The sequence below is a fragment of the Haliotis cracherodii genome, unplaced genomic scaffold (assembly GCF_022045235.1).
Source record: "Haliotis cracherodii isolate W230 unplaced genomic scaffold, xgHalCrac1.p SCAF_6, whole genome shotgun sequence".
Classification (NCBI taxonomy): Eukaryota; Metazoa; Mollusca; class Gastropoda; order Lepetellida; family Haliotidae; genus Haliotis; species Haliotis cracherodii.
This window is the reverse complement of record NW_027266319.1, coordinates 36,438,231-36,450,312: the sequence shown is the minus strand read 5'-3', so window position 1 is coordinate 36,450,312 and position 12,082 is coordinate 36,438,231. Positions and strand designations below refer to the sequence as shown.

At 41.5% G+C, this 12,082-nt stretch overlaps 1 pseudogene; it reads left to right on the top strand.

Moving 5' to 3' along the window:
* The first annotated feature begins 469 nt into the window (after nucleotides 1-469).
* LOC139445189 (sodium-dependent proline transporter-like) overlaps nucleotides 470-12,082 on the top strand; it is a 24,480-nt pseudogene continuing 12,867 nt past the window's right edge.

The window sequence follows — 12,082 nt, the reverse complement described above, 5'->3', positions numbered from 1 at the left end:
ATGCATTAGTGCATTTAAGACGAAAATGTTATTTACCGTCATAAACCCTTTTTTAGAAAACCCGCCTGAGCTGGGAATAAGATACCAATCATAAGATTCAAGAACAACGTGTCACGTGATTGCTCTCGTGCTGACATTCTTAAATTATTTAAGTGACGACAATTGATTTTTATAGTCTGAACCATATAACAATTAACATATATGAATACGTGATCCCAGTGCTGATTACTGGGTTGTATTCCAAAGACCAAGGAACACTTCCCGTTCAGGCTGAGACATACGGGAGACGGGGTGGCCTAGTGGTTAGTGCCATACAGACTATAGTTCTAATCACACATGGGAACGATTTGTGAGGTCAACCGGTTTCTAGGGACCGTGACACTCAAATCGACGTGCGAGAAATACCTGCTCGTGTTTGAGATGCTCCCTGATCACTGAACCGTGCTTACTCAACAAGGAGATCGCCGTTTGAAATGCCATTAGTGTAAATAACGTTCATCGAGGTTCATAGGACATACTACGTCAGATACAGACAGCATGTCTTGGCCAATGTGATGTACTTGCAGGAGACGTTTTAACCCAGGTAGGTAGATGTTCTATATAACCCTTACAGACTGATACACATATTTGGGCTCACTCGGTCTGTGTATTTTCCCACGGTGGAGTTCACAGTCACACCTCGTGTGTTTATACGATGTCGTGTCGGGCGACCGCTTCCTTACATATCAATATCATGTTAATGCTTCGCTCGTTTCAGACAAGTCTGTCAGGAATAACAGATAGGTTATGTGCTGATAGTCTATGATACGTAACGTCACTACACGATGTCACTGATAACGACAATCGTGACATTTCAGATTTACAAGTAAAATTACCCCAGATCAAATTGTTTATTTACAAGGACTGAATGTATCGTCATACTGGTTGGTGATATCCTGTTGCGTGTGAAAAGCGTTCGCAGAAAGAAAAACATTAAATTTTACTTAAGGAATGAGCTCGTTTCCTGTCCCGTCTGGTCTCGTGGAAACACGAGAGTAATTACCTCCCTCACCAACAGGTCCGGTTATTGTGGGTATCTACTAGTCCGTGTCAATACAGTTGGACCGCTCACAACTTGAAAAAACACACCTCGAAGCTATGATGTTCGATGTTTCACCTATGACTAATAACCAGATAATAAACTTATAACCAGAAAGGAGAAGGACGTCGCATGGTGACAATATTTGAGGACATATTGTCCTAAAATCGATACGTCTGTTAAGATAAGCAATTCCGGGTACGTCTAGTACATCGCGGGGAGGGGGCGGGGTTCGTTTCAAATGTGCTTCATTCTATATGAAGAAAAATGCTGGACAGGACAGCTTGTATTGAAATATTTCGATGTAGTCCGATTTTAACAACCATCTGCATTTTTGTGAAGATGCATTGCTGCTTGGAGATTAAGACGATTAAACTATTCAGGGATTTTCTATAAGGGGACGTATAAGTGTGTAAAATGACCTGTAGTCGGAAGAAACCATTGTCCATAGGGCATTGTGCTGGAACAGAAAGCAACACTCTTATGACGTAAGGTCCCAAGCTCCTTAGGACCAGAGGACAATGGCGCCATGTTCTGATCGCCTCAGGACATCTCAGCCCCAGTCTTCTAAGGTGCCGCGATTTGCTGTGCAGAAACCTATGCAGAAACCTTATGATTGTGGGTTCGAATCCCGGTTTGCACCGATTACGTTTGTATATTTGTCAGCACAATACCCGTGCTCGTCGGTTTCACCGAAGTGGTAAACGTCTGAGACCTGCATCACTTCGGGCTTTCCTTCCACATTAAGCTGACACGCCGTGATATAACTGGAATACTGTTAAAAGCAGCGTTAAACCCAACTCACTCACTCACTCACTCACTCAAGACTAGCATGGTAACACCAGGAAGAGGGGCTCTCATTACAATATTTGTGTGAGAGTCGGCTGTTGACAATGCCGTCTTTCTATTAATCTATTGTACGGTGGTACTTCATTACACAGTGGTCTTTGTTTGGTAATATGATCTCCGTTAAAAGTCTTCAAGATTAGCCATCCCCAGTCCTCTCTGCATAAAGCGGCATTCACACTTGCGTTAGTAGCTGTAGTTATCCTTAGGGATATTAACGTAGCCAAAATAATACTAACGTGTCGAAATATGTCAAAAAAAAAGCTTGACTACGTCGGACAACGTTTCTATATCAAAGTGTTACCAGGAAAATTCCAGTCAAATTACAGACAAGTACGTTGTACTAGAGTGAACAACACTGAAGTACGAAATGGATGCTTCACATCATCTACGTTTTCCTACGTGAAGCTACGTTAGACTACAGTGGCTGGTACATTCAGGTAAGTTTAACTACATTTAAAAGCGTTACATTACGTTAAACTAGGGTAACATTACGTTAAACTAGGGTAACATTACGTTAAACTAGGGTAAACAACGCCTATTAAGCGCAAAAAGTACAGGGTATATAAAGAGACATCTGGTTTTCATCATTCTTTCACTTTTGAATTCCTGACAAAGCACATATATTTCATTCCTTTCGTCATTTTGGTCTTAGTTAGGGTTAGCTTAACTACAGTCTAGCTAGGAGGAAAACAAGAAACAGGAGAGGTCAAACCCCAGCTTCTGACATTGCTGAGGTTACTGGGGTTCATGAGAATCCTGAGGTTCCTGATGTTTCTGGGGTTGCTGAGGATCCGATCTATGAAGACTTGCAGGATATTGATAAAGTTAATGCCACTCCCCCAGATCCAGAAAGCTCTCAGAGTTGCAATGTCCAGGAAGAGGCAGCTGGCGCAAGTACAGGCACAAGTGAGGACTCAGGCAAAGGCAGATGAACAGCAACAACAGTCTCAACCTCATCTACATCTGCTATCTCAGACGCAAGCACAGCATCAGCAGCCATACACCATCCCTCCTGTCACATCATCCACCAGTGGGGACTACCAGATGGCTTCAAATATTGCGGTTTCAGAGCAGCAACAGTTCCCAGCGGGATGGATGCCACCCTGGCAGCATGTTTATCAACCAGAGCAGCCGCAGCAGGGACAGTCAGAGCGGTCTTCAAGTGCACCTCCAGCACAGGACAGGACTTCCTTGAATTCTAGAGTGGAGGTTTTGAGGAATGGATTGACCTTTGTTCCTGTTTGGCAACCACTGGCACCACTGCCTGGAGGATCAAAGACTGTTGATGCTTCCCAGTATTTTTTTTTGTATGCTTGTTTGTATTTTAAACATAAAGTTGAAATAAAACATACAAATGTGATGTTGATGATGTGATATGATATGAAAACAGCCAAATTATTAACTAACCCAAACAACCTGCTTGTTCCTATTAAAAGGCCATTTGAAACAAATTCTGTAAATAAGGTCCTATTTTCAAATATAGTTAGAATCTAAATTGTAAATAGATGTTGGAAGACCCTCATTTCAATTGAAGGTAAAGCTTATATATAGTTAAAGTTGCTTTACTGTATTAAATCGGTCAAATCTTACCCTTTAAAGGTTTTCAAATATTTTGATAGAGACATCTTGCTTAGTATTCACGCAAAATCTGAGATCATTTTGTCGACATTTAAGGGGTGAAAAGGAGGGTCAGAACTATTGGGTCGTAGTCTACATACCTTATAGCACGTGCAAAAAGGGTGTGTGGTCATAATACAAATGACTATGTGTTTCCATCAAAAACTCGAACATGACAATTTTACTGCTTAATGAGGTAAATAGTTTCATTTCATGAAGAAAACGCAGATGATGATTTTAGTCTGAAACAGAACAGTAATGCAGCTTTAACGCGCCATATAGTTAATAAAGTTTTATTTTGACTACATGCAGCTCCTTTGGTTCATGAGTTGGCATAATCAAATGTAACATTCTGATAAAGATATAATTTCAAAGAAATTGGTCTGTCCAAATCACCTTTATCTTGTTAAGTTATAATATACCTTTATTTAACATGTGAGTTTCTTTCAAAATCATTAATTCCAAGTACCATATTTTGAAAAGAAAGGTGTGAAATTATTTTTGTTAATTATATATTTTTCTAACATCATTATTGTTTGTTCTTGTTTAGTCTTGAATATAACAAAAATACAAGGACACAAACAAATACAAATGCACAGGTCGGATATATTAATGAAAGCTGGTACAAGAGCATTTACTTCAAAGAGTAAAACAAGGTTCTCCACCTTGCCCTTAAATTGGACGTTCAACAACGATTCAGTATTGGCGAAGATGTGTATCCTGCCATGGAACCAAGCCCGCGGGTGAGCAAAGATAATGTTTCAGGTAAATCCGCTGCTGCTTGGCTACTACTGTGTCACGGTTACCCCAATAAGTGTGATTCATGTCCTCCAAGTTGGCTGTGTCCTGCCAGGCACCAGGTACCACGTTGTGGTTCGCATCTTCCTTGTCCAGGATCATGACATCATTGGAGGGGTTCTTTTCTCTCAGGTAGTTGTGCAGCACCACACACGTTCTCACTATCAAAGATGCAGTATCTACCTGAACCTGGAGAGTGCTAACCAGACACCTGAATCTGTTTGCGAGTATCCCAAAGGCATTCTCAACCACACGGCGATCTCAAAAGGCAATAATTGAATACTAGCTCATCGTGTGCCAGTCCCCGGCGAGAGAATGGTTTCATTACCCAACTCTGCATGGCAAAGGCATCATCTGCAATGATGTAATAAGGTATATCAACATCATCAAATGGCAGAATCTGGTATACCCAAGATTCCCTGTTGTATTGATTGGTGGAGGGTACAGTGGTTCCATATTTGCCTATCGAAACTAGACCCAACATCACCAACCTGAATCCATCGGAATTTGTAATCTGCATCAACCAGGCCCATTAATACAATGGAGCAGAACCCCTTGTAGTTATAATACGTAGAGCCTGAAATCGAGGGCTTTCTGATGGCAATATGCTTGCCATGAAGAACACCCAAGACATGTGGAAATTGCCATCTTCCTTGAAATCGCTCTGTTACTTGTAACCAATCTTGGGGTTTGATAGGAGTCTTCATAACCTCGGCTTCCATGACATCCAAAATAGCCTTACACACGGAAACAATAATCCCTGAGATGGTGTTGTGAGCAAGTCTGAAATTATACATCAGTGAGTGGTGAGTCTCCAGTAGCCAAGAACCTTAATGTCACAGCCAGCTTTAGTCCAGGAGACACGGGATCACGCCATCGGGTCCTATTCTTGGTGAGACGGTCCTCTACCCTTGCTAACAGTTCATGGAATGTGGCCATGTCCAAGCGCAGAAAGTTCATGAAAGCTTCAGGATCCTCAAGTTTTAATTCTTCCATCAGGGCGTCATACTGACCATTGATTGATCTGCGCAGAAGCCAGTCACGACCCCACCATCTTCTCTGTTTTCCCTGCTTCTCTTCGTCCTCTTCAAATTGCATGAGACACTGGGCATAACATAGCAGCTCTTTGTTGACAACAGCCCAGAACCGAATCATATTTACTCTTCTATCACTCATGTTGTGTCTGCAGAGTTCAGATAACAAATGATCAGACTGATGTCACCATGGGCTATAAATATCACGTGTATCAACCCATACTTACTACCTAGTTATCTGTAGTTTATCTTAGTTTAACTCATTTAAACGTATTTAACTTACTTTAACTTACATGTGCTAAGAGCACACCTAGCAAGACGTGATATAGCATTTTCAAAACGTAGATTACTGTACAAATACTTAATGTCTTTAATGTCAATAAGGTAAATGTAGTGTAGTGAAGTATAACCGGGTCATGTGAAGTTAAACGAAGTTAATCGGACTTGTGCCCCTACTAGGATATAGTTTACCTTAGCTGTTCGTCGATATTTTATGCCATGATAACTACGATGTTCGTTATGTTTGGCTACAGTAGACTATGGTTATAACTACGGCAAACTGCATCTAACTACATTAAACTAAGTCACTACTACCTTAACACAAATGTCAGCTTACGTGGCTATCTGTTGGCATCGACTGAACTTTAGTCTCAGGATCATAGTGATGGACCCATGTTTCATCCTGTGTGATAAGTCTGTCCAAAAAGTTTGCCTGGTTTTTTTTGGCACATGTCCAAAAGATCCTTTGAGCAACTGACTCGTTTCTGCTTTTGGAAAGGTGTGAGCAACCTTGGAATCCATCGTGCAGACACCTTATGCATGTACAAATTGTCATGGATGATTTTTTCCACAGTCCCTTCACTGATCTTGACATCTTGTGCTAACTGGCGAACAGTTATACGTCGGTCTGCCAAAATGGCGGTCTCCACTTGATGGATAGTGTCCTCATCAATGGCTGAATGGGGCGACCAGAAATGGCAGCTGTTTCCACAGATGACCGACCATACTTGAACTGGCGATGCCAGTGTTTAACAACGTCAAATGATGGGGCATCTTCCCCATAAGTTGCTTTCATTTCATCGAAAGTTTCTCTTGGTGTGCGACCTTTCAAATATAAAAACCTAATCACTGCTCGGTATTTTACTGGCTCCATTGTCACACCCTACTCGATCATAACACCTGTAAAAGTGGTAAGATTAATAGTTCGGTGCTGCAAATTCAGACATAACCCGTAGATACATGTATCATTACGCATGTGAAATTTCAACCAAATATGATAACCCTAAGTGGTTTAGGGGAAATCTTTAATGAATACCCCTCGTATCTATGGCAAAGTATGCCGCCATCTTGGATGAAGGTAAAATAAACTTACGACAGGTATGGGGCTATCTTAGTTTTACGACAATCCTAGGGCTATGATAGTTTCGCAAATCCAGGCCCTGCGACATATTTAAGATAGTTTCGAAAATCTATCACATCTTAAACTTAAGATATCTTAATCTTAAGTTCTTAAGATTTATCAAAACTAAGATCGTTTCGAAAATCTAGACCCAGCATTTTTGTTTTATCTTAAGGAGCTTTATTATGTTTTCCAACATAGAGTTTTTAAAAAAGTTTAATTGAATACAAATTGTATTCTTTGAAAATCAAATGGTAGCTCCCTTAGGATCCGTGGTCTGTATTGTATTTTGTCAATGGCCAGCTTTCCCACAGCTGGTCAAAGTAGAGCTGCTCAAAGTTACCTCTGTAACGCGGGGTTTCTACCTGCCATAACACGACGACATCTCTCTACTTGCAGAAACATCATGGACTGCCTCGTCTGCAGCAATTACACATTTGAGACCGTTGCCGTAGCAACCGTGTAAGCGATCAACACGTGCAGGATGTACACGATAAGTGACCAACCAGCGGTAAGCGCCAAACCACGTGGTCGCAATGCCTACGTCACAGATACATCATCGATGTCATCCTCAGTGTATGACAAGGTATGGTCATCATATATTGAGGTGAAATTGTCATATTTCAACCAAGAAATCCACAGACAAATCCACAGTTCGTGACATTTAAGTACAAGGACGAGGATTCAGAACAAAAATACAGTATCTATAATTTACATGTATCATATTTCATACCGAAGATAAAAATGCTTTTGCCGTCTCAAAATGAGAAAGAACACTTATGAGGGGATAAAAACAGAAATTTATTATCCCCCAAAACAATTTTAATTAGAAAAAAATACAACAAGTTTTTACAAATTCTTTTGGGCCGACTGTTTTTCAATTAGGTGAAATGTAAAGAGGATATTTCAGCGCTGTTCGTAAGAAATGGCGAATATTACGTAAAAAATCCAATCCAACAAAAAACAATAAATTATCTTTTTGTATCTTCGTTGCTAATGTTTGTTTTGGATTCATTTGTACCAGCACTAATCTGGCTGTTGAATTTGTTTTGTTTCTTAAACTTTGACCACCTACATTGAATTTTAGCCCAGGAAATTTGTAAAACAACTACTGAAAAATGAAAGGCCTAATTTTTTATTAATACAGAAGGTTGTGCTGAATTTTGTGAAATGTAAAGAGGAATATCACTTTTAGAGTGTCAAATAAGTATATTTTGATGAAGTAAACAAACATACATTGTACATCCAAAATAATATTTATGTAGAATAGAATAAACCAATAAAGACCCAAACGCCCTGAAATGACATTAAACAAGCCCCACCCCCATATCCTTTCAGGACACCCCAAAGACGCTGTCGATGAAGTCAGGGGCGTCCTCCGAGACTGTGGAGCCTCGGGTCGTGTATGGCGTTGACGAGAACGAGGAGCGGGGCAACTGGAGCGGGCGGATGGACTTCGTGCTGTCCATGCTGGGATACGCCGTGGGGCTGGGGAACATCTGGCGCTTCCCCTACCTGTGTTACAGGAACGGAGGGGGTGCCTTCCTCATTCCTTTCATCCTGATGCTGGCTATAGTCGGTATGCCGTTGTTCTTCATGGAGGTGTGTCTCGGGCAGTTCACTAGCTGCGGGCCCACGACCTGCTGGAACTTCGCGCCTCTGTTTCAGGGTAGGTGGGACGTTGATTAACGCACGTGACAAGAAGTACCGTATTCGACGTAAAATACGCCCAGGGCGCTCTCAAAATTAGAAAAAGCGTGCTCTTATTAGAATATAATTTTGGTGAGATTAAAAACGAGGTTGAAAGATTGTGAATTGTGTGGTTTATGCTGACAGCCTGAAATGATATAAAAAAAGAATGTGTGTGTATTATACACGATAGATATATTTTCGAGAATTGAATTGTCCATAATTAAGGGTGCATATAACAAACGAGTGCGTATTATACACGAATAAATAAGTCTTGTGTACATTGATCAATCGGAAAGGATGCTAGCTGGGATTGTTCACTAGCCAATATACATGTATTAGCAAATAACGCCGTAGGCGCTTATTAGAGCGGGGCGCTTATTACGTCGAATACGGTACTTGATGATTGGTGTGGGCATGATAAGTCGGATTTCGAGATGTCCCCTTGTTGTAGTTTTGGTAAAGAAATATAACAGGTTAGACTAACGTCTAGTCTCTAGAATGAACATATCTTACAGAAAAAAACAGTTGTTTATTTAACTTCATAAAATTATAATAAAAAGGAGCCCAGAGACTCTCTTCGTCCTGATACTGCAGTAATCTAGACTAGCCAAACATTATAGCCTTGCATTGGCTGTAGTGGATATATTTGAATCAGAGTCTGTATGACAGACTAAAAGATGTCGGTGCCCAGAAATACACTCAATATCCTATAGACAGTCACCTTGTTTTCTACACAGACAACAAGCACCCGCTGATGAAAAACATTCACACCCTCGAAAATGTTGATTGGTGCCAACTGACCAAAATTTTGATTATTTTCAAAGTAAACTGACCAGAATTCTTATGTCAATGGAGACCGGCCCGAATGTCCGGCTGGAGATATTGTTTCCAACTGGTTGGGAAGAAAATCTGAATCTTGTCAAGGCAGAAATATGAAACCCAGAGAGGCTCAGTTGCTACCATATGTTTAAGATACAGGGAGTCAAGTACATCCCAGCATAAGGTACTCAATATTTCCGCGTTTTGGCCAATGTTGGCAGGTGAAAAAAACTAGTGCCATAATCTACAAATATTTTCTTTATGTACAATGTAGGCCGAAGAAAAGTCTACCGTCATAAAAGAATGCATATATCTTCAGTCGGCAGGGGAAAAGAAAAGCGGTTTATAATCTACCAATATTCCATGCACACAGTGAGTGAGTGAGGTTTTACGCCGTTTTTGCAATATTCCTGCAATATCACGGCGGGGGACTCCAGAAATGGGCTTCACACATTTTTCCCATATCGGGAATCGAAACCGGGTCTTCAGTGTGACGAGAGAACGCTTTAACCACAAGACTACCCGACCGCCCCCATGTTGGTTGGTTGGTTGGTTGGTTTGTTGTTAAACGCCGCACTCAGCAATATTCCAGCTATATGACGGCGGGTCTGTAAATAATCGAGTCTTGACCAGACAATCCAGTGATTAATATCATGAGCATCGATCCACGCAACTGGGATTGATGACATGATGATGTATCAACCAAGTCAGCGAGCCTGACCACCCGATCCCGTTAGTCGCCTTTTACGACAAGCATAGTCACCCGCCCCCATGTACAGTGAGGGTGAGGTAAGACATATCACACAGAAAGCGTCCATGTAGACAAAATGAGTGAAATAATCTTTTTCTTCCTCCCAGGTGTGGGGGTTCGGCATGCTGATCTGTTCCGGCCTCGTGTGCATCTACTACAACGTCATACTCACCTACTCCTTCTTCTATTTGTTTGCTTCATTTACGAGTAGTCTCCCTTGGACAACCTGCGCGAACGACTGGAACACTGACGGTAAGATGTACACATATTACGTTCAATGTGTATATGACTGATATTTTCATAATGCCAATATATTATAATCATTTCACAGTTGTCTTTCCGTCAGATTGATTAAAAGTTTATTAGAAGTTGAAAATGGCTTTAAAAACATCACAGTTGACTAATTATGCTAGGTTTAGATCCCAAATACTCTTAAAAATATACATTGACGATCGGTTTCTTTTTATTCTATCGTGGCGGTCGGGTAGCCTAGTGGTTAAAGCGTTCGCTCGTCACACCGAAGACCCGGGTTCGATTCCCGACATGGGTACATGATGTGAAGCCCATTTCTGGTGTCCCCCGCCGTGATATTGCTGGAATATTGCTAAAAGCGACGTAAAACCATACTCACTCACCCCAATTTTAATAATATCATTTTCAGTCACTGGGTTATGAAATAGATCATAAAAATGTTTTCGTGGGCTTCACCAAAATGGTAACGTCAAAGGCTTTCCTTCCACACGAAGCGAACACGCCGTGATGTGACTGAAGCTAAAGCCAAATCACTCACTCACTCAGCAGTATTCTAGCTATATCTTGACGGCCTGTAAATAAGTGAGGCCAGACAAACCAGTGGCTGATATCATGAGCAACGTCCTACGCCGTCGGGGTACGATGACACGCAATCAACCTAGACACCGAGCCTGACCACCCGATCCAATCCGGCCCATGGTGAGTCACGCACAGTTGGGGCCTATTCTTACCCGGCTTCCCATCAGATGGCTATAGATGTAATAAGTGTGATATAAATATTACAGACTGCAGCCTGAACCACCCCCTGACGACCTGCGCGGGAGGGGGGGACCCGATACAGCAACGGCACTTGCTACACCGACGGCGAATACAGCGGCGTGTGGAACAACTCCTTGTTCAGCGAGGCCGGCCTCAAGAGGACCTCGCCGTCCGAACAGTACTGGAAGTAAGGCTACAGGGAGACGTTTTACTCACATCACAAACAACTTCTTGCACGAAACCTTAGAATTTCCAGTACTATTTTTGTCAATGATTTGTTTATTTGTTTGTTTGTTATTTAACGCTTCAACCGGCAATGTTCCAGTAATGCGACAGCGGTCTGTAAATAATCGAGTCTGGACCAGACAATCCAGTCATTGACGATGGCATGCATCAACCAAGTCAGCGATCCTGACCACCCGATCCCGTTAGTCGCCCCTTACCACAAGCAAAGTCGCCTTTTACGGCAAGCATTGGTTGCTGAAGACCAGTTCTACCTATAATCGTTTGTCAATGAATGAATGTAATACATTTCTTTTTCAGTTCTTCAATTTTGTAAATTTCTTTTGCTTTTCTTTAAATTCATAAATATTTAAATAAATAACAAGAAGAATTGTTCATCTGTGCTATTGTTTGTCATATCCCCATGAGGGGCTGTTGGGTAGTCTAGTAGTTAATAGGCCGTGGGCTAGGTATGACCCACGAGCCCCCCCCCCCCCCCCCCCCCCCCAATTATTGATACCTCATTGGAGAGGTATTTATATATGGATTCCAGTGGTATATCACACTTGAAGATCAGTGGATCACTAGTGAGATGACAACCCAAAACGTAATCATACCCCCAAGTGATATACGGCAAAACCGGGCGAAAACGCGATATTGGGTACCACACTTTGAAAGGCTGTAACAACAAGTTCGTCCCAACTTTTTTCTTGTTAACATTCAAAATCATGTTTAGTATGTTTATGGGCTTTAAAAAAATTAAGTGGGGTTTGGATGTGTGTGTGTGTGTGTGTGTGTGTGTGTGTGTGTTG